This window comes from Panthera leo, chromosome A1 (genome assembly GCF_018350215.1).
Source record: "Panthera leo isolate Ple1 chromosome A1, P.leo_Ple1_pat1.1, whole genome shotgun sequence".
NCBI classification, from domain to species: domain Eukaryota; kingdom Metazoa; phylum Chordata; class Mammalia; order Carnivora; family Felidae; genus Panthera; species Panthera leo.
The window spans coordinates 93,228,987-93,251,451 of record NC_056679.1 but is presented as its reverse complement, the minus strand read 5'-3'; positions in this window follow the sequence as shown (position 1 = coordinate 93,251,451).

The window sequence follows — 22,465 nt, the reverse complement described above, 5'->3', positions numbered from 1 at the left end:
GTTTGTAGCCAGCACAGTGTGGTGCAGGTGGGAGATGATATTAGCTCCCCTGGAGTGTAGCTGGTATCAGTGTTGGACAGCCTTGTTGGACAGTTCCCTGCTTTCATTGTCATGGCCTCTTGGTCACTCAGGGGTTGGGGTGAGGAGGAGGTATGGGAATGGATGCCTCTGAGACTGACCTCTATTCTGCAGAAGACGGGTCCTGCCCAGCCTAAGCTTGGCCATTTCTCCTGGGTCTGAATGCTCAGGTCTTCCTGCTGCCCGCATGGATGGCTTTGTCTATGAGCATTCCATTTTCTTCATGAAGAGAAAAAGCTACAGAGAACAGACACTTAAATCTGCAGGAATGTTACTCCGTATACATAAAAAAAAAAAAAAAAAAAAAGATAACAACACTAATACATCTTACAACTTCTAGCCAGGATCTGTTAGGTTGCTGCTATAGCAACCCCAACAGAAAGGATTCAACAAACCCCCACCCGATCCCCTCCTGAATCCGTATACCTGACAGTCACCCTCCCGGTGAGGCTGTCTCTCTTACATTACACCCACTAAGTGAAGATCCAAAGCAAAGAGACAGAAAATAACATCTTCTAACAATCTGCTTGTCATTTAGAAAAAGCTCCCCATATAAATGTCATGGAAACAAGCTGTTCTCGCAGAAAGAAAAGAAGAAAGCCCGGCCTCACTTGATTCCTTTTCAATTTTAATCTTCCTAATAAAAGGGTAACAGAAAGCAAATGTTAAGTGTTTGAAAGCAAATATCTCTGGAGCGTGGCCTCGGTGGGGTTCAGCCGTTCAGCCTTCTGGTAGGCTCCAAGCAGCAGGAGCCCCAGATCAGGCTCTCTGTGTGAAGATAAACTGACTGCTCAAGATGCCATCCATAGAACACTGAGAACTCAAAACAGGCTGACATGAGACAATGAGTATTTTTCTCCTAATTGGGACCAGGGATTCTTGCTAGGATACTGGCTTGCAAAGCCAATGCATTTCTGCTCAGCTAACATTCATCGCCACATAGTACGGACAATGCATAGTGCTTTGATTCTTTGAGGGATCCCCAGATAAACACGATATCGTTCTCTGTTCAAGGGTGAGAGATCTTCCATGTCTCAGCTACAGCAGGAGGCAGGTTGTGTTAAGCACACAAGGACAGTGTTGCAGAAGCTGGGAGCCCAGAAGAAGGAGCCTCAATTTTCAGCTGGGATTAGTGGGGGATGCTACAGAGGAAGCAGCCTTTGAATTGAGTCCCAGAGGGAGAGTTAAGATTAGAATAGCAGGATTAGGGGAAGAGAAGAGAATTCCAAGAAACACATTAAATGAAAGCAAGGTCAAGAAAGTGAAAGGGTAAGATATGGGGTGAAATAATGGAAGGTCTTGAATAACCTATATGCACAGTCATATCTGGACTGCAATGGTTTAGATACATCTAGGGTATGTGTGGTTAGCCAATATCCACACCCTAGAATCCACTGATTTTCTTAGAGATATAGAAGCTTCTTGAGAAAGGAACTTGAATCTTGTTTCTGCTTAAAGTTGACCTATATAGATATGCATAGCAAAGAGATGGGAGAGGCCATCAAGAAACTAGATTTTAGAAAGGAACTGCAGAGCTTTTAGAAAAGAAACCCCAGGAAGGTAAGCATGGTGAGTTAGACTATGCATAATGTTCTGGAGGTCAGAGAGGAAACCTAAAAAGAACAAAGGAGATTGTCAAATTTTACATCATGAGAACCAAGAAATTCTACTATATAACTCTTCTAAAAGAGAATATTGGAAAAGAGAGGTTTTTATTTCCTTTTCACTTCACAGGAAATCACCTCTGTGAGTAGTCATGGCAGGGAATCATTACAGAACAACCAGCAAGAATTTAAGAAGGAGATCCATGATACCATGATGGCCATGTTTGGGGAGGAAAGCAATGCCATGGTGGCACCAATGCAAACAGCAGCCAGAGATACTGCATGTATTTGAGTTCTGAGAGGACTAGGAATCCAGAGAAGGATCCCTGAAAGATAATGGCCCTGCACTGGTATTCATCCAATCAAAAAATCCTGTAATACTCGAGAATGATAGGTTTAATACTTGAACACATGACCTGATGACATACAAGGAATATTTGGGGCTGTGTAAAGAATTTTTGGTTGATTTCATGGACAAATTTTCAAAGTACATTCTTCAGAACACTCGTCGTCAGCAGGCTCATACTGAGCAGAGTGTCTTGGGATGGGAAGAGACTAGGGTGTACAGAATAGTGAGGAGATCTTTGTAGGAGACCAGGGAAAATGTGAGGATCTGGGCTGGGAAGGTTGGATGGGAGAAGGAAGGAGAGACTAATAGGAATCATTTCACTGGAAAAGCATCCAACAAAGGTAAAGACCAGTTAATTGTTTAGTTGGTTGATTGGACATGAATGAGAGAAGAAGCAAGAATGAGGGAAAAATTTATTGTGAAGGTTTAAGAGTCAAGAAAATGTAGCATAGTTGTTGAGTGAATGGGATTTAGAATCACCTGGATTTCATCCTGCCTGGGCCACCTACCAGTGAGGGACCTTAAGGGCATCACTTAGCTCTTGTGTGTTTTGTAAGCTGCAAAACAGAGAGAATAATGTCTATATCTGAGGCTTAGCTCTTGGATTAAATGATATATTTTATGTAACATACTTAAAAAGATATTTGCCATGAAGAGGAAACAGTTTGTGGAGAAATGTGATGAATTCATTTTAAATAATAATAATACCTCTATAGATCTTTTAAATATCTTGATGAATATTTTCCTCTATAGGGATCGTTTGTGTCTTCCATTAAATTTACTCCTAGGTATTTGGTGTAATTTATCCTATTTCAAATTGTCTCTTTTAAAGATTATTAATTTACAATTATTTGCTGATAATTGGCTTTTCTATATTGGCCTTTACCCATCAACTTGGTTGACTTCTGTTATCGATTTTATAATTCAGCTATGAGCTGTTTTGCAATGTCTATGTACATAATCATATTGTCCACATTATTATGTTATTGTAGTAATACTGTGTGGATAGTATTATTTCTTCCTTTGTAGTCCCATAGTTATTTTATTTTGCTTCATTGCATTGTCTAGAACTTCTAGATAAGTGTGAAGTGATGATAGTAGTTATCTTGTCCTCCACATGATCTCAGAGGGTGATCTTTCAACATTTTACCACTAAATAAGATGTCTATTGTAGGTCTTGTGTAGATACCTTCTATTAGATTGAAGAAAGACTCTCTCTTCATAATTTGCCAGTTATTTTAAGGAATGGATGTTTAATTTTGTGAAATTATTTTTAGGGATATTTGAAAAGATCTTTATTTTCCCTTTCTTCTGTTAATGCACTGAATTTCAAGTCACTCTAAATCTTTTTTTTAAGTTTTTTATTTTGAGAGAGAGAAAGACTGAGAGAGAGAGAGAGGGAGAGACAGAGAGAATAAGCCAGTGGACAAGGGGCAGAGACAGAGGGGGATAGAGGATTTGAAGCAGGTTTCATGCTGACAGCAGATAGCCTGACTCAGGACTCAAACTCATGAACTGTGAGATTATGACCAGAGCTGAAGTCAGCCACTTAACCAACTGAGCCACCCAGGCGCCCCCAAGTCACTCTAAATGTTGAATATTAGTCCACCTTGAAATTATTAAATAAAATTAAGATAGATGGAGAAACATATAGATACATAGATATACAATTAATGTATTTAGTGTGTCCGTATATTGTTTTATAATTTTTGAAGTGGTATCCATGAGGCAGATGGACTGGTAATATTTTTTCTTGTCATATGCTTTTCAGGTTTTGGTGTAAAGTTTTTTCTTCCCTCAAAAAATGAACTAAAAAGTCTTTTAAATTTTCTATTTTTATTATTACTTGTTTAAGTGTTTGGTAGAATTCACTGATGTTTATTGAATCCTGGAATTTTCTGTTGTGAGGTTCTAATTACAAATTTAATTACTTTATAATATAGGACTCTTTATATTTTCTATTTCTATTTTTGTCAGCCTTGGTATGCTACATTTTCCTAGGAAATAGTCTAGTTTTTCTTTTCTACATTTTCAAACTTATTGCTAATAAATTGTTCATAATGTCCTCTTAGGCAATTTTAATATCTGTGATATCCTTCACCAAGTCTCCTTTATCATTGGTTACATTGACTAGTTGTTTTGTCTGGCTTTGTGTTGGTCTTAATCACACTTGCCAAAGGCTTATTAATCTTCCAAATCTGTTCAAGGAACCAAATTCTGGAATTATATATAAAATCCTCTATATTTTAATATGTTTTCTACTTCATTCATTCATGATACTCTGACCATCTTTGTAATAACTCCAACTCAAAGCTATGTATCTCCTTCTAAGCATGAGTTTAATCGCATAATAGAAGTTTGATGATGCAGTTTCATTATTAGTCACTTTCGAGGAGCTCTCCCTGATATGGAAGCCTGATGATGAAGAATTAACAGTATCCAGAAAACTGTGCTCTGTCTGGGATACAGAGCTTTGAGGCCGAAAGCAATGGCCTATATACAGACTCTGAGGCAGAAAAGAACTCAGTGAGTGAAAGAAGGCCAGTGTTAATGAAGGAAACGAATGCTATCTAAAGCACATACCAGAGGGCAACTGATTTCTGTACATTAATTTTGTATCCTGCGACTTTGCTGAATTCATGTATCAGTTCTAGCAGACTTTTTGTGGAGTCTATTGGGTTATCCATGTATAATAACTTGTCATCTGCAAAAAGTGAAAGCTTGACTTCATCTTTGCCAATATTGATGTCTTTTATTTCATTTTGTTGTCTGATCACTGATGCTAGCACTTCCAATACTATGTTAAACAACAATGGTGAGAGTAGACATCCTTATCATGTTCCTGATCTCAGGGGGAAACCTCTCAGTTTCCCCCCATTGTGGATGATAATAGCTGTGGGATTTTCATAAATGGTTTTTATGATGTTTAAGTGTGATCCTTCTATCCCGACTTTCTGATGGTTTTTACTAAGAAACGATGCTGAATATTGTCAAATGCTTTTTCTGCATCAATTGACAGGATAATATGGTTCTTATCTTTTCACAATTGCACCAAGAATCAAAAAATACCTAGGAATAAACTTAACCAAAGATGTAAAAGATCTGTATGCCGAAAACTATAGAAAGCTTATAAAGGAAATTGAAGAAGATATAAAGAAATGGAAAAACATTCCGTGCTCATGGATTGGAAGAATAAATATTGTTAAATGTCAATACTACCCAAAGCAATCTACACATTCAATGCAATCCCAATCAAAATTGCACCAGCATTCTTCTCGAAGCTAGAACAAGCAATCCTAAAATTTGTATGGAACCACAAAAGACCCTGAATAGCCAAAGTAATATTGAAGAGGAAGACCAATGTGGGAGGCATCACAATCCCAGACTTTAACTTCTACTACAAAGCTATAATCATCAAGACAGCATGGTATTGGCACAAAAACAGACACATAGACCAATGGAATTGAATAGAGATTCCAGAATTGGACCCACAAAAATATGGCCAACTAATCTTTGACAAAGCAGGAAAGAATATCCAATGGAAAAAAAGACAGTCTCTTTAACAAATGGTGCTAGTAGAACTAAACAGCAACATGCAGAATGAAACTAAACCACTTTCTTACACCATTCACAAAAATAAACTCAAAATGGATCAAGAACCTGAATGTGAGACAGGAAACCATCAAAACCCTAGAGGAGAAAGCAGGAAAAAAACCTCTCTGACCTCAGCCACAGCAATTTCTTACTTGACACATCCCCAAAGGCAAGGGAATTAAAAGCAAAAATTAACTATTGGGACCTCATGAAGATAAAAAGCTTCTGCACTGCAAAGGAAGCAGTCAAAAAAACTAAAAGGCAACTGACAGAATAGGAAAAGATATTTGCAAATGACATATCGGACAAAGGGCTTGTATCCAAAATCTATAAAGAGCTCACCAAACTCCACACCCGAAAACAAATAACCCAGTGAAGAAATGGGCAGAAGACACGAATAGACACTTCTCGAAAGAAGACATCCAGATGGCCAACAGGCACATGAAAAGATGCTCCATGTCACTCCTCATCAGAGAAATACAAATCAAAACCACACTGAGATACCACCTCACGCCAGTCAGAGTGGCCAAAATGAACAAATCAGAAGACTATAGATGCTGGAGAGGATGTGGAGAAACGGGAATCCTCTTGCACTGTTGGTGGGAATGCAAACTGGTGGAGCCGCCCTGGAAAACAGTGTGGAGGTTCCTCAAAAAATTAAAAATAGATCTACCCTATGACCCAGCAATAGCACTGCTAGGAATTTACCCAATGAATACAGGAATGCTGATACATAAGGGCACTTGTACCCCAATGTTTATAGCAGCACTTTCAATAATAGCCAAATTATGGAAAGAGCCTAAATGTCCATCAACTGATGAATGGATAAAGAAATTGTGGTTTATATACACAATGGAATACTACGTGGCAATGAGAAAGAATGAAATATGGCCTTTTGTAGCAACATGGATGGAACTGGAGAGTGTTATGCTAAGTGAAATAAGTTATACAGAGAAAGACAGATACCATATGTTTTCACTCTTATGTGGATCCTGAGAAACTTGGCAGAGGACCATAGGGGAGGGGAAGGGGGAAAAATTAGGGAGGGAGGCAAACCATAAGAGATTCTTAAAAACGGAGAATTAACTAATGGTTGATGGGGGGTGGGAGGGAGGGGAAAGTGGGTGATGGGCATTGAGGAGGTCATCTGTTGGGATGAGCACTGGGTGTTGTATGGAAACCAATTTGAGAATAAATTTAGTAGTAAAAAAAAAACAAAAACAAAAACAAAAAGAAATAAAGCACAGACCAAACACTGAGACAATCACTGAACCAGACAGTAGATCTGGAGATAATATCCAGAATGCCCTCTAGAATAACAAAGTGAGGTTAGGGTACAGGGATTCTGGAATGAGGATATCTAATATTAACCTAGTTGGAATTCTAGTAAAGGAGAATAGAGAGAGAAGTGAAAACAACATTTAAAAATAAGGAAGATCTGGGGTGCCTGGGTGGCTCAGTCAGTTGAGTGTTCAACTTCGGCTCAGGTCATGATCTCATGGCTCGTGAGTTCGAGCCCCACGTGGGGCTCTGTGCTGACAGCTCAGAGCCTGGAGCCTGCTTCGAATTCTGTGTCTTCCTCTCTTTCTGCCTCTAACCCACTCACATTCTGTCTCTGTCTCTCTCAAAAATAAATAAACATTTAAAAAATTTGAAAATAAGGAAGATCTTTTTCAGAATTGCTGAAATATATGACTTCGTAAATTGAGGAAGTATATCAAGTCTCAAGCAAAATAAATAATAGAAATTAACATCTAGACAAATCTTAATGAAACTATATCACAGACTTAGATCCAAAAGTTAGCAAGAGAAAAAAGTTAAATTGTCTTAAAAAAATTTTTTTAATGTTTATTTTCGAGAGAGAGAGCAAGTGGGGGAGGGGCAGAGAGAGAAGGAGACATAGAATCCAAATCAGGTTTCAGGTTTTGAGCTGTCAGCACAGAGTCCAACACGGGGCTTGAACTCACAAACTGCAAGATAATGATCTGAGCCAAAGTCAGATGCTTAACCGACTGAGGAACCCAGACGCTCCTAAATTGTCTTTTTAAAAAACTGACGAAAAGGTGCTTTCTAATGATGACAATATAGGCCAAAAAGCACCTGATTTTATGTGGCATGAATTCCTACAAATCAGTAGGAAAATGAGTGATATCTATATAAAAAGGTGTTAGCCATCACTAATGATTGTAAAAATGTAAATTTTAACTATACTGAGTGATTGCTGCACAGCCAATATTAAAAAGACCAATGATATCTATTATTTCTGAGAATGTAGGATTGGAACTCTCCTATATTATTTCTGGGGATGCAAATAAATACAACCAGTTTGGAAAATTATTTAGCAATAACTCAGCTCCTAAAGTTGAGCATATTTGCATGCTCTGTGCTTCAGTAATTCCACTCCTACATTTACATTTGACAGAAATGCAAGGATATGTTTCCTAAAATACACGTATAGGAATGTTTACAGTAGCATTATTCTTAGTAATCGAAATGAAACATAACCACCGGGACATCTGGGTGGCTCAGTTGGTTAGGCGTAAGACTCTTGATCTTGGCTCAGGTCATGATCTCTGGGTACATGGGATCAAGCCCTGTGTTGGGCTCTGTGCTGACAGCAAAAAGCCTGCTTGGAATGCTCCCTCTCCCTCTCTCTCTCTCTCTCTCTCAAAGTAAATAAATATTAAAAAAAAAAAAAACTAAACACAAACCAAATGAATGTTAACAGTAGAAAAGAGAAGTAAATTGTGATAGGAGCATAGCGTGGAAATTTAGCAATAGGAATGAACAAACTCCAGCAGCTAGCACCACACAGATGGACATCACAGATCGAATGTTGTATGAGAAAAGCAATATACAAAGGCATGCATACTATATGATTTTATTTACATCAAGTTCAAAATAAGCTAAAGAATAATGATTGGAATAATGGTTACCTTGGAAGAGGAAAGTGAATAGTTTCTAAAGAGGTTGCAGTGGGGGCATCTAGGCTCCTGGAAAAATGTGCTGGGTTGTAATCTTATGATTTGTGTACCTTTCTGTATGTTGATACTTCAAAAAGGTTTATTTTTTTTAAACTGAAAGATACTAACAGATTCCTAAAGGAAGAAATTTTAGGGTGAGCTAAGTGTGTGCCTTATGAAGTATGAAGAAAATACCACTACGAAAATAAAAATGAAGAGGGAAGGAAATATGGATAGAGAAAGAAATAGATGTTACAAAAACAATGAAGCCAGACAAAGTTTAAGGAATAAAAGTGAAACTGTTAAGAGTAGTATTTAGTAAAATTTAAATAGAAGAAATTGAAGCAAGGCCAAAATTTGGGTCCTTGAAGAGGGTAATAAAACAGATAAGCCTTTAGGGAAATATTCTTATAGTAAAAAAAAGTAAAGGTACAAACAAGAAATTCTAGGAATTTAAATAGATGTTATAGCAGTGGATATGTACATTTTTTTTTAAGTGAGAGAATACACGAGTAACTTCATTCAAATGAAACTGAAAACATAATGGAATTGTTCTTTGAGAAGAAAGTATTTTAACTGACTCAGAAAAAAAAAAATTCTTCAATAGACTCAGAACTAACTTTTAAAAACATGAATCAATGAGCGATAAAATATCTTCTCATGGAAAACCAGAGGCCAAATGATTTTCTAGGCAAGTTCATGCAAACCCTCAAGTAGCACCTAAGTCCAATTTTATAAATCTAAAAAGAGAGAAGCCTAAAATAAAACAAAAGGCATTACTACAGCCCCCAACAGTCACTTCTCCCGTGCCTGTACAGTATAAGAAAATAGAATTATAGACTGATGTCATGTAAGAACACAAAGCAAAACATTAGCAAATTAAAGTTTGCAATAAGCATATATGTTCAAAATTATAACCAAAGTAATACAAAGAATATTTCAAAACCTAAGAAGACTTGACAGATCAGTAACTAAAATACTCTCCAGAGGCAGGAAAATAAAGAGCAAAGGAATGAATGGGCACCTGAACAGAAGAAGAACCTCAAGTGTCCAATAAAGGTGAGAAGATCTTCCAACTCCAAACCACAAGGAAATCGAGCTTCACACATATAAGATTGCCAAATTTAAAAATTGTGTCAACACTAAAACTGTGTGATACAACATGAACAGTTTTCTTCCATTGGTAGGGTATAAATTGGTTTCATTACTTTGGAGAACAATTTGACCAAATTGGTAAATTTGAACACATGCACATTCCATTGCATGGCAGTTCAACTCTGAGATGTATCATCAAGAAGAGTGCTACTCAAAGCAGGGTCCTCAGATAGATATGACTCTGCAAGTTGTCCCGACCAGTCCATGCAGAAATAAAAACAAAAACTTTAGAGTAAGCATTTAGAAGCTTTGATAGTAATTTGACATTGCAATGTCATCTATTTTGTGTTTTATGAAAGTATCTGTCTATAGCCAATTGGAAAACTTACAAATCCTTCCTTGTAGATAGTTTTAGAAGCACAGGTCTGGAGGCACCTGGGTGGCTCAGTCATTTGAGCATCTGACTCTTGGTTGGCTCAGGTCATGATCCTAGAGTCATGGGATTGAGCCCTGTATCAGGCTCCATACTGAATGTGGAGCCTGCTTCTGATTCTCTCTCTCCTTCTCTCTCTGCCCCTTCCCCACTGATGCTTGCTCTCTCTATCTCAAAAATAAATAAATAAACATTAAAAAAAGCACACTGCTCTGTATAACATTCATATGTGACTTGGGGGATATAGGCAATGATAATAGTTCATGGCACACTAGAGTAAATGCACAGTACTCTTTGTGCCCATGGGCAACTGTGTACTTCCCTTACCCCAGGCCCTACCTGGCCAACTTCAAGCCAAACACGAGCCATCATCTCTGCTCACTAACTAAAGCAGTCATGGCCAACAGAGGACCTGTGTCACACTGGTTGGTGAGCTCTGTTCCAGCAACTGTCATACACACATAGGAGATATGCAAGAAGATATGTACAAGGATTTTCATATCAGCATCATGTATCATGATGATAATACTGAAATTGACTTAAATGTCCATCACATGCACCCCCCCACACATACACACTTATGAATTTTCTAATGTTGACTAAAAAAAGGGAATCAACAAAGTACATATAGTAAAATATACTAAATAATGTTTTAGTAGTTTAAAATTATATTAAATAAATACATAAAAACAGAGAATACACCCTATGAAAATATAAGAAAAGCAACAGGAAGACAAATATTAAGCTCAGGATAATGGATACCCCTGGTGGGAAAGAGAGGGAGGTGCACTGAGAAGGAAATGGAATATAATAGAAGTACAGTGGATTTCAAATGTACTTGTCATATTTTATTTTCTTAAGCTAGGTTGTTTTTATATATTACAGTATCTTTAAAAATAGTTTATAGGGGTGCCTGGGTGGTTCAATCAGTTAAGCGACCAATTCTTGATTTCTGCTCCGGTCACGATCTCAAGGTTTGTGAGTTTGACCCCCACGTCGGGCTCCACATTGACAGTGCAGAGCCTGCTTGGGATTCTTTCTCTCTGTCCCTCTCCGTCTGCCCTTCCCCTCCTTGTGCTCCTCTCTCTCAAACTAAATAAACTTAAAATATAGTTTATAATTTTTTGAGAGATAAGTTCCAGAGCAATAATTTGCTAACAGGAAGGTCCTACTGCAGAGTTCCATCACTTATGATAGAACACTGTGGGGTGTGGTTGTGGGATAAACAAGAAGCAGGGACTTGAGATGTCTTGATACAAATAGAATGTAGTTGTCAGCATCCTCCAACCTCTGCTTAAACAACTCAAACAGCAGGGGACTCACTTTCTATTAAGAGAGCCTGTTCCATTGTTGGACAGCCATGGTTTTGAGCCAAAAATCAGCCTTTCAGTGTCTTGATGGTCTTTGCCCATGTAGAATGGTTCCATTCTCTCTCCTTCCAAGTATCTGAAGACACCTTTTCTGTCTTCCATGGGTGTAGTCTTCTAGACTAAATTTACTCTGAAAGCCCCCTCTTTAACTTATTTATAGTTGATCTCACATCCTACTTCACACAAAAACAGAGGCCTTTGGATTTGAACTAGCTTCCCTAACCCAGCCTCCAAATGTGTGGCTACCTGCCTCAAGTTTCACAACCTCCCTTTCTGTATGTCAGAACAAATGATTTCCCTATTCAAGGGTGATGTTTCCTAGTACTTTTGAGTCCATCTTCTCCCATTTTCTCCTGTTTCGTTGCTTACTCACTTTCTGGAATGTTTTAAACACTTTCCCTTTTAGTTTGTCTCCATTAATACAAGAAGACATTTTCCTTAAAGAAAAAACAATTAGCCAATACAGTTGACATGGGAGTCTTCCTTGATCACTCCAACCACATTTTTACTTCTGCCCAGAGGTAACCAACTTTATACTTTTAGTACATTCCATCATATTTTTCTCTATGTATGTGCACATATTTATATGAATGTGGAAACATGTACACTTGTGTGTGTTACGTGAAACAATAATTTATTATCCAAGCTTTAAAAACCTACAGTACTATGTACCCTGGAGAGCTTTCCATGACTATATATAGACCTCTCTCCTTCTTTCTGTTTTTTTACTTTCTGTAAAAAAAGACTCTTCTTTTTTTTAAATGTTTATTTATTTATTTTGAGAAAGAGAGAGAGAGCGCGTGCCTGCGTGCATGAGCAGGGGAGGGGCAGACAGAGAGGGAGAGAGAGAATCCCAAGCAAGCGCCGTGCTCAGTGTGGAGACCAACACAGGGCTCAAACTCGTGATGGTGAGATCACGACCTGAGCTGAAATCTAGTCAGTTGCTCAACTGACTAAGCCACCCAGGTGCCCCAAACTTCTACCCGCCCCCTACTGATGGTTCTTTACTTTCATGGGATGTTTTATTTTGATAAAATTTCAAACTTACAGAAAAGTTTTAGGAATAATACAAAGATCCTATGTATACTATTTAACTAAATTCACTAGTTGTTAACATTTTTCCAAATTGCTTTGTTGGTTGTTCCCTCTCCAATCCCCCCTTCTGCCTCCTGTACAAGTCACATTTTTCTGAACCCTGAACCCTTTGAGAATGAGTTGACGACATTATGCTCCTTTATAATACATTTAAAAAAATTTTTTTAATTGTTTTATTATTTTTTGAGAGAGAGTAAGAGTGAGCATGAGTGGGGGAGCGGCAGTGGGGGGGGGGGGGGGAGAGAGAGAGGAAATTCCAAGCAGGCTACATGGGCAGCACAGAGCCTGATGCATGACTCCATCTCATGACCGTGAGATCATGACCTGAGCCAAAATCAAGAGTTGGATGCTCAACTGACTGAACCACCCAGGCGCCCCCTCGCCCTTATGATATATTTTTGTACCTGTATTTGTTAAGAATAAAGTTTTATCTTTTATAAACACAATATAGTTAGCAAATAAGAAAATTTAAGATCGATACAAAACTAGTACTTAATCTATGACTGATATTCAAATTTGGCCAGTTGTCTCTGTATGTCCTTTATAATTTGTTGTACCCTCCTGGTCTAGAAAGTTGACTTGCATTTAGTTGTATCTGTTAAGTTTCCCACAATTGGATTTCTTTGTCCTTTCTAAAATCATTTATGAAGATTCATAAAAACATTTATGAAGACTGGTTAGTTTTTTTAAAAAGTCAGTTTATGGGGTCCCCGGGGTGCTCAGTTGGTTAAGCATCCAACTTTGGCTCAGGTCATGATCTCACAGTTTGTGAGTTTGAGCCCCGCGCTCGGCTCCCTGCTGACAGCTCAGAGCCTGGAGCCTGCTTCATATTCTGTCTCTCCCTCTCTCTCTGCCCCATCCCCACTCATGCTTCGTCTCTCTCTGTCTAAAAAATAAATGAAACATTAAAAATTTTTTTAAAAATTAAAAAAATAAATAGTTTACATTTAATTTTGGTTTATGTCTTTGAGATTGTCTGATAGCTCCTCACTATTAGATTCACATTATGTATTTTTGGTGGGATGAACACAGAAATGATTGGTCTTCCTTTCTTACATCATATCAGCAGGCATATGACATTGGTCTGCACATTTATTGATAGTGTTACTTTGTTTCCTTGGTTGAGGAAGTAGTTGCTACGTTTGCCTTTCCTTGTTTTGCTTTGTTTTGTTTTTTAAATATTTATTTATTTATTTTGAGAGAGAGAGAGAGAGAGAGAGAGAGAGAGAGAGAAAGAGAGAGAGAAGCAGAGAGAGAGAGGGAGACAGAGAATCTGAACCAGGCTCTGCGCTGACAGCAGTGAGCTCATTGCAGGGCTCAGACTCACAAACTGTGAGGACATGACTTGAGCAGGAGTCATACCCATAGCCAACTGAGCCATCCAGGTGCCCTTCTTCTTATTTTTTTTAAACAGCAAAATTACTATTAACCTTTTGTAAGTAGTAAAACAATGTTTTGTAAGGTATTTTGATACCATGGAAATAACCATTCTGATCTTCACATACTTTCCCTCACCATAAGGAACAGTTTTTTCCTTTTATTTATTAAGCAAGTACCTAAGGATTTCATTTACTTCAGTTTTTTATTTCGTATTTTTATTCATTTATCTCACATATTTTATATAACATATATTTATTTTATATTTTTACTCATAAACTCTTAATATCAGTATTCTTTGGATGCACGGACTCTCCCAGATTTGTGATTTTATGATTTGTGCCCCTTCAGGCTGCCCTGTGTGTCCCTTATGTCCTTCATATCCGCATTTGAATGTTTCTTCCTTTCTGGCATGAGATGTTTCTGGCTCATCTTGAACTTCCCTGTCCTACTTCTGTAATCTGCCGTTTCTACCAGGAAAACGGTATTCAATATTTAGTGGAGACTGGTATTAAGAATTCAAGGTCAAGCACGAGGTGTGGGATTCTTTTGCTGCTAGGTCTCTTTCGCAAAACACAATTCGGAAATGAATACACAAACATGTTTATTTAAATACGTATCTGTATCTGTTTCTAGATCCGTAAGTTCATACTGATGCTTCCAATTCCTGTCTAATACCACAAGGTTCCTCCCAGCCTGACCCCACTCTGCATTTGCAACTCCCTTCTCCAACACTGAGAAATCTGCTTCCGCGGTCCTCAGTGTATATTTAGTTTCTCAACCTTCTAGTATACAGAAAGTAGTTTTACAACTGCTTACCCACACTGCTATGGAAAAACAAGCATAATAAATGTCTTTAGATCGAGGTAATTTCATTCAATTAATGTCTGTGAACTGATTAATATCATACCAATGTTAATTTCTTGTTTTTTATAATTATATCAGGGTTTTGTAAGATGTTACCATTGAGGAAATGGGCAGGGATATAAGGAAACCCTTGTACTTTTTTTTGCAACTTTTCTGCAAGTCTATTATTATGCAAAATAAAAAGTCATAAAAAATTACTAAGGTTGTTTCCTCCCCTGCAACACACACACTTTGAATATGATTATATTTTTCTTTTTTAAAATTTTTTGAACATTTTAACTTATTTTTGAGAGACAGAGTGAGTGCGAGTAGGAGAGAGGCAGAGAGCGAGAGCGAGAGAGAGACAGACAGACAGAATCTGAAGCAGGCTCCCAGCGTCAGCACAGAGCCCGACATGGGACTCGAACTCACAAACCGTGAGATCGTGACCTGAGCTGATGTCAGTCGCTTTGCCAACTGAGCCACCCAGGAGCCCCTGATTATATTTTTCATTTGAGGTTACCATGGGGTTCATTTAATTTTGTTCTGTTTTAGGGTTTTTCCCATATTCTCATGGATACATTTTTTTTTCCACTCAGAATTTTTTGAGCATGTAAACTATTGATGTGGTTCAAAAACTAATAATTATTAATAATATACCTAGAAAAGTATCATCCCTCCCTATTCCTCCCCACCCTATCTCCACCTATCCCCTGTAGTATACAATTTTTTTAGTTTCTGACTTATTCTGGTATTTCCTGTTGTAAAAATAAACGTGCTTTTCTTATTTCTCTTTTTTGCACAAATACACTACAGGTACATCTTTACACTTTGCTTACTTGACATCTGTCAATAAATCCTTGAGGTCATTCCCTGTCTGTTCATGGGGATCTTCCTTATTCTTTTATGCAGCCACTTGTTATTCCATTTTGAAGAAAAACATTTTAAAATGTGAGCATTTATGTTGTATGCAATGTTTTGTAATTATCGGTAATGCTGTAATTCACAACCTCATTTGTAGATACTCCGGTGGTGTTTGAAGTTGTATCTTCAGAGTCAAAACCTAGAAGAGAGATTTCTGGGTCAGAAATAAATCCAGGCACCTGGGTGGCTCAGTTAGTTGAGCATCTGACTTTGGCTCAGGTCATGATCTCTCGGTTCATGGGATCGAGCCCCCTGTGGGGCTCTGCACTGCCGGTGTGGAGCCTGCCTGGGATTTTCTCTCTCCCTCTCTTTCTGCCCCTCCCCCACTCACACTCTCTCTCACAAATAAAACATTAAAAAAATAAATGTAGTTTTCGTAGATATGGCCAATTTCCCTTTGAGAGGGTTGTGTCCTTCCACATTCCCACCAGTGAACTGGACTGTCATACATTCCATTTTTGCCAGTTGAATGGGTGACAGAGAAATGGCCTATCAGTGTTGTTTCAATTTGCACCTCTCTTATTATTAATAAAATATCTTTTCATCTGTTTAACAATCATTTTATATCTGGGTGTTTTTTGTCTTTTGTTTTGTTTTGTTTTGTTTTGTTTTTTGAAAATCAGCTGTCTTTTACCCATTAAAATTTTTTTCTATTAGGGTATTAGATCTTTCCCTCTCAATTTTAAGAATTCTTTTTCTAGGGGTGCCTGTCTGGCTTACTCGGAAGAGCATGCAACTCTTGATCTCAGGGTCATGAGTTCAAGTCCCAGGTAAGGTATAAAGATTACTTAAATAAATAAAAACTTTAAAAAAAGGATTCTTTCTCTATATTAATTATTTTAGTCCTTTCTCTGCAATGAATATTGCAAATAGTTTCTTGTAGTTTATCACCTACTTTTAACTTTGCTTACAATCTTTATTGCTATGGAAAACTTCTTTTATTTTTACAAAAGCAAATGTATGTGTCTTTTATTACCTCTGGATTCCAATAAGCCTTTCATTATACATTAGAGAAATTCATCCATCTTATATTCCAATACTTGTAAAGTTTCAGTTTTACATTTAGCTCTGTGATCCATTTGGAGTGAAATCTTTTGTATGATGTAAAGTATGGATCTAATATTATCCTTTTGAAAACACCTATCCAGTTCTCACAGATCACTTATTAAAAAGTACGTCTTTCATGTTTCTACTAGCTCTTGAGTCTATTCTGATATTTATTTTTCTTTTAAAACCACGACTGTTCCATACAACACCCAGTGCTCATCATGACAGGTGCACTCCTTAATCTCCATCACCTATTTCATCCATCCCTCTGCCCACCTCCCCTCTGGTGACCATCAGTTTGTTCTCTAGAGTTAAGAGTCGGCTTCTTGGTTTTCTTCTCTTTCCCTGCCATTTTCATTTGTTTTGTTTCTCAAATTCCATATAGGAGCAAAATCATATGATATCTGTCTTTTTCTGACTTATTTTGCTTATCACAATACTCTCTAGCTGCACCCACTTTGTTGCAAATTGCAAGATTTCATTCTTTTTCATGGCTGAGTAATATTCCAGTGTGTGTGTGTGTGTGTGTGTGTGTGTGTGTGTGTGCGCGCACGTGCCACACACCACATCTTCTTTATCCACTCATCAGTCAGTGGACATTTGGGCTGTCTCCATAATTTGGCTATTGTTGATAGTGCTGCTATAATCACAGGGGTGCATGTATCCTTTTGAACTAATGTTCTTGTATCCTTTGAGTAAATACCTAGTAGTACAATTGCTGGATCACAGGGTAGTTCTATTTCTAACTTTTTGAGGAATCTCCGTACTGTCTTCGAAAGTGACTGCACCAGTTTGCCAAAACCATGATTATTAATGCTTGGTTTATTTGAACTCTCCAGGCTGCAGAGACACCTTTTTTTTTTTTAAATGTTTATTTATTTTTGAGAGAGAGAGAGACAGAGCATGAGCGGGGGGGGGGGGGGGGGGGCAGAGAGAGAGGGAGACATAGAATCCAAAGCAGGACCCAGACTCCGAGCTGTCAGCACAGAGCCCAATGCAGGGCTCAAACCCATGAACCATGAGATCATGACTTGAGCCGAAGTTGGGCACTTAACCAACTGAGCCACCAAGGCACCCCAAGGCTGCAAAGACATCTTAAAATTTCCCACAATGTTATTTCTGATAGTTTTGCTCTATATGCTTTGATATTTAGTGCCTACAATTCGTGTCCACTTTCTTTTCACTGTGAAATGAACTTTTATCGATCTAACATGGGCCATCCTTTTGTGAGTTCATATTGCTTTCCCTTGAGTTCCATTAGTCTGACATGAATATTGCCACCGCCCTGTTTATTTGTTTGTTCACACTGGCCTAAACCTTCCCTGTAATTTGGGTTTTACCTTCTCCTATCATTGTATTTCACATGCTTTTTGTAAAAAGCACATAGACATGTTTTCTTTTTAACCCAATCTTTAAATTCTCTGTTCATTAAGCGTAGAAATTCATCCATGGTTACTTATAGCCAGTCTGTTAGCTTTCATCTTACTTTGGATTCCTTGCTTCATGCTTTCTCACTTTTTATGCTTTCTTGCAGGGGTTTTTTTTGTTTGTTGCTCTGAAATCATTTTAATTTCTAGGTTTTTAGGGGCACCTGGGTGGCTCAGTCGGTTGAGTGTCTGACTTCAGCTCAGGTCATGATCTCACAGCTTGTGAGTTTGAGCCCCGTGTTGGGCTCTGTGCTGACAGCTTGGAGCCTGGAGCCTGCTTTGGATTCTGTGTCTCCTTTCTCTGCCCCTTCCCTTCTCACTCTCTCTCTCTCTCTCAAAAATCAATAAACATTAAAAAAAATTTCTAGCTTCTTAATTATCAAAGTCAAGAATGAAAACACATGTTATTACTTCTATCCCTTCCTTTTTAAAAGTGTGTTTTCATCAAATACCTTTATAAAGGGTTATTCCTTTAAAATGCAGTCTTCTATTTTTTTTTTTTAATGAAAGGACTGCTTTTAAAAAAGCATTATTTGTTTTGTTTTGTTTTACTAATTTTTAAGGTCTTCTTTATTAAGGATATAGAAGAAATGTCCTCTTAATGTGACTACTTCCTTTTTTTATTTTATTTCAGAAAGAGTGTGTTAGTGGGGCAGGTGCAGAGAGAAAAGGAGAGAGAGAATCTTAAGCAGGCTCAACACTGAGCGTTGAGCCTGACGTGGGGCTAGATCTCATGACCCTGAGATTGTGACCTGAGTGGAAATCAAGAGTTGGACACTCAACCGACTGAGCCACCCAGGTGTCCCTTAATGTGACTAATTCTAGATGACATAAGGAGCAGGGATATCATGAAGATACAAGAGATTCCATACTGTAGCTGTTTCATCATCACTAGAAAATGTTTGTATACCTTTATTCCCCCCAGTGTCCTGTTTTAAGAGCAATAACTCCTTTGTCACCATTGCTCTCTTTGAAGTGAAGTATAATCCTCAAATTCCCTGAACATGTTTTAAAAAGCATACAAATGGTACAAAATTAAGTTTTTAAAGAAATAAGTGAAAAGTGCCCTTTTGAAGTCATATTATGTTCTTTCCCCTTACAAACTCAAAAATAAAAATATTGGCTTACTTAACGCCTTTGATCTATTCACTGTTAGTTTCCTTTCTGAGGCACTGTGATTTTACCCAACAGGATGGTTATTTTGGATTTATATTCCCAAAGCCTATAAAAATAAGAATGTCCAACCTAACGATTCCTTTTATAAGCAGTAAAACAAAAGTGGGAAGAAACGAGATAGACAATAGGTTCATCTGTGATGCAGAATTATGCATAATCACATTACATGTGTAAAAACTGGAGAGAGAGAGGCATGTCTCTATTCTAGCCCCCCTGAAGGGATGGTAGGTGGGCACAGTGAAAATTCTGGTCTTTTAGAATAATGTAGATTTAGAATGTTATGACCAGAAGGTGTTAGATTTTTGTTGTACATTATACCAAATGTCTTCTTACTAAAGCAATTTTGATTCTTCCTGTACAGTGAAGATAGAGATATCTTTATTTTAGTGTCTCAAATCATCCTTCATGCACCATCTGAGTAGGGCTGATGGCCACAATCGCTGCAGCATCTGAGGTGCTGGCCTTCATTAACTGGTCCAGCTTCAGCAGAGGTAACAGGTGGCAACACAGAGTTTCTTCTGTCACCTGTTTGATTCCCTGTCACTCATACCCACAAAATATCCCACAGTGCATGTGCATTTTCCCTTTGAGCTCAACTAATTTAATGTAAACGAATTCAAGTATTTCCATTTTTTATTTTTATTATATATATTTTTAACTTTATTTAGAGAGGGAGGGGGAGAGAGAGAGAGAGAGAGCGAAAGAGAGAGAGAGAGAGAGAGCGCACAAGCAGGGGAGGGGCAGAGAGAGAGAGGGAGAGAGAGAATCCCAAGCAGGCTCCGCACTGTTAGCATGGAGCCTGATGCAGGTCTCAAATTCATGAACTGTGAGATCATGACCAGAGCCAACACCAAGAGTTTGTCACTTAACCAAATGAGCTACCCAGGCACCCCTATTTCCACTAGTTTGAATATTTTTTCTCTTTTAAATCTCTACACCCAATGTAGGGCTCAAGCTCAACCCTGAGATCAAGAGTCACATGCGCTTCCAACTGAGCCAGCCAGGCACCCCTCAAATATTTCCATTCTTTTACCTTAGCTGAGGGCACTAGGTTTTCTCTGTCACAAAATATGTTAAGGAACAGGATTGGCTACAAGAAATATCTTGTCTACAGATTTTTGGGAAGGTCGGGTACATAGGAGACCTCAGAGAAGATGATGATTAAGTGGTTGGGCTATGGAGAGAGATAAGAACTACTTTCCTAACCTGGAGTCAAGGAGTCATTAGCAAAGTAGGAAGCCTGGAGAGAAAGGATCCCTGTTCAGCTTTCTGCTTGGCCACAATCTGCTGACCCCTGTCTCCCTCACACTCAACTTAGAGCAGGACCTAAAGTTGAGCCAGCTCTAATCCAGAACCCCTAACACTGCCAGGATAAGTTGCCTCAGGAATTTCTAATTACTTTTGTAAACACTTCCCCAACCCTTCCACGTGGGGACCATGAATGCTGGGGCAGAAGAAAACCCATAACTAGAGTAAAGGCCATGTCCAGGGGAAATTTTTAAAATTATTTCTAAACCTTTGAAATGGGAGGTATCTGCAAAGTTAAAATCTGTATTTTCCATTTCTGCGTTCACTGACTTGAGACATATTTCATACAAGTACTAGAAAGCAGCATTTGTGGGCTGTTTTGGGGGGGTGGGTCCTTCCCTGGCCTAAGAAATTGAAAAAGAGCATGCCCATCAGGGGCTCTAGCAATAGTGTCAGTGAGATGGAGAAGTTGCTGGTGTCCTCCCAGCCCCCTGTGTGTGTGTGTGTGTGTGTGTGTGTGTGTGTGTCTTAATTCCCAGCCTTGCAACATCTACCAGGATTCATTTGTCAAACAGTAGGTTTGATAGTATTTTAGTGGATTGGCTGGACAGTTCAGTTAGAACACAAAGTGTATCCGTGTGCGTTACAGATGGGAAGAAGTACGAGCATGCTCACCAGCCATAGGGTTGGGTTTGGAAAAGGAATTGAGCCCTTTGGTCCAACTCTTGGGTGGACATACCAGTAGAGCCCTAATCAAGTATCCCAAGTCCTCAACACAGGGCCCAAGGACCCTCCGCATTTCTGGGTCTTATTTACCAACAGTGGATATGGCAAGAAGAGGAAAGAGTAGGTCAGACTAACAAAGACAAAGAATATGTGCCTGTTGATAGTCTACATCACATGACACAAAAAATAGCCATAGGATCAGGAAATGAATAAACAAATCCGGAGTCCAGTAACTTCTTTTAAGGATTAATGAGACAAATGGGAGAATTTATAAACTACACTGCCAGGTGTTCAAAGTTGTAAGACAGGCAGGTACTGGGGTTGATGAGCATTTGTTGCCTTTTACTGGAAATGGTAATAAAAAAATGTCTACCATCATTTGGAAAAATAGATGCTAGGCTTCCTAAAGCCCTTCTGATATCTCTTTGTACATTAGTTTTGTGGCTGAGAAGAAAGAGGCTCAGCAGGATTGAGACTATTCAAGTGCATAGAGCTAGCAAATGTCAGGACTCAGTTCTAAACCCCATTCTTTGAACCTCATGCTCTTTCCACTTCGTTATTCCACCTCTCAAGACCAGACAAAGTTGAAAAATAGTAAGTCTATAGAATTTTAATCCACCCCTTGAGATTTGTATTAAACCTAACCAACAGGTTTCCCCCCCAATAACCATACTCTCTTTTCGAATATAATACCCTCCTTTTGGAACATAATTATTTGATTATTGCAGATGCTTTGGTGTGAAGGTGTTCTTGGAAAAACAATTACCAAGGGAGGAACCATGAGGGAGAAAGCTTATAAAATGTCCTAGATGAGGAAACTGGGTGGCGTTGTCAGTGGAGCGTCCGACTTTGGCTCAGGCCATGATCTCATGGTTTGTGGGTTTGAGCCCCGCGTCGGGCTCTGTGCTGACAGCTGAGAGCCTGGAGCATGCTTCGGATTCTGTGTGTGTGTGTGTGTGTGTGTCTCTCTCTCCCCCTCCCTGTTTGTGCTCACTCTCTCTCAAAAATGAACAAACGTTTAGAAAAATAACAAAAAAATTCCTAGATCTATTACCTGCAATAAACTTGGTTCATCTGCATTTCTTGATAAGCATGGGATCTTCTCTGTAATGG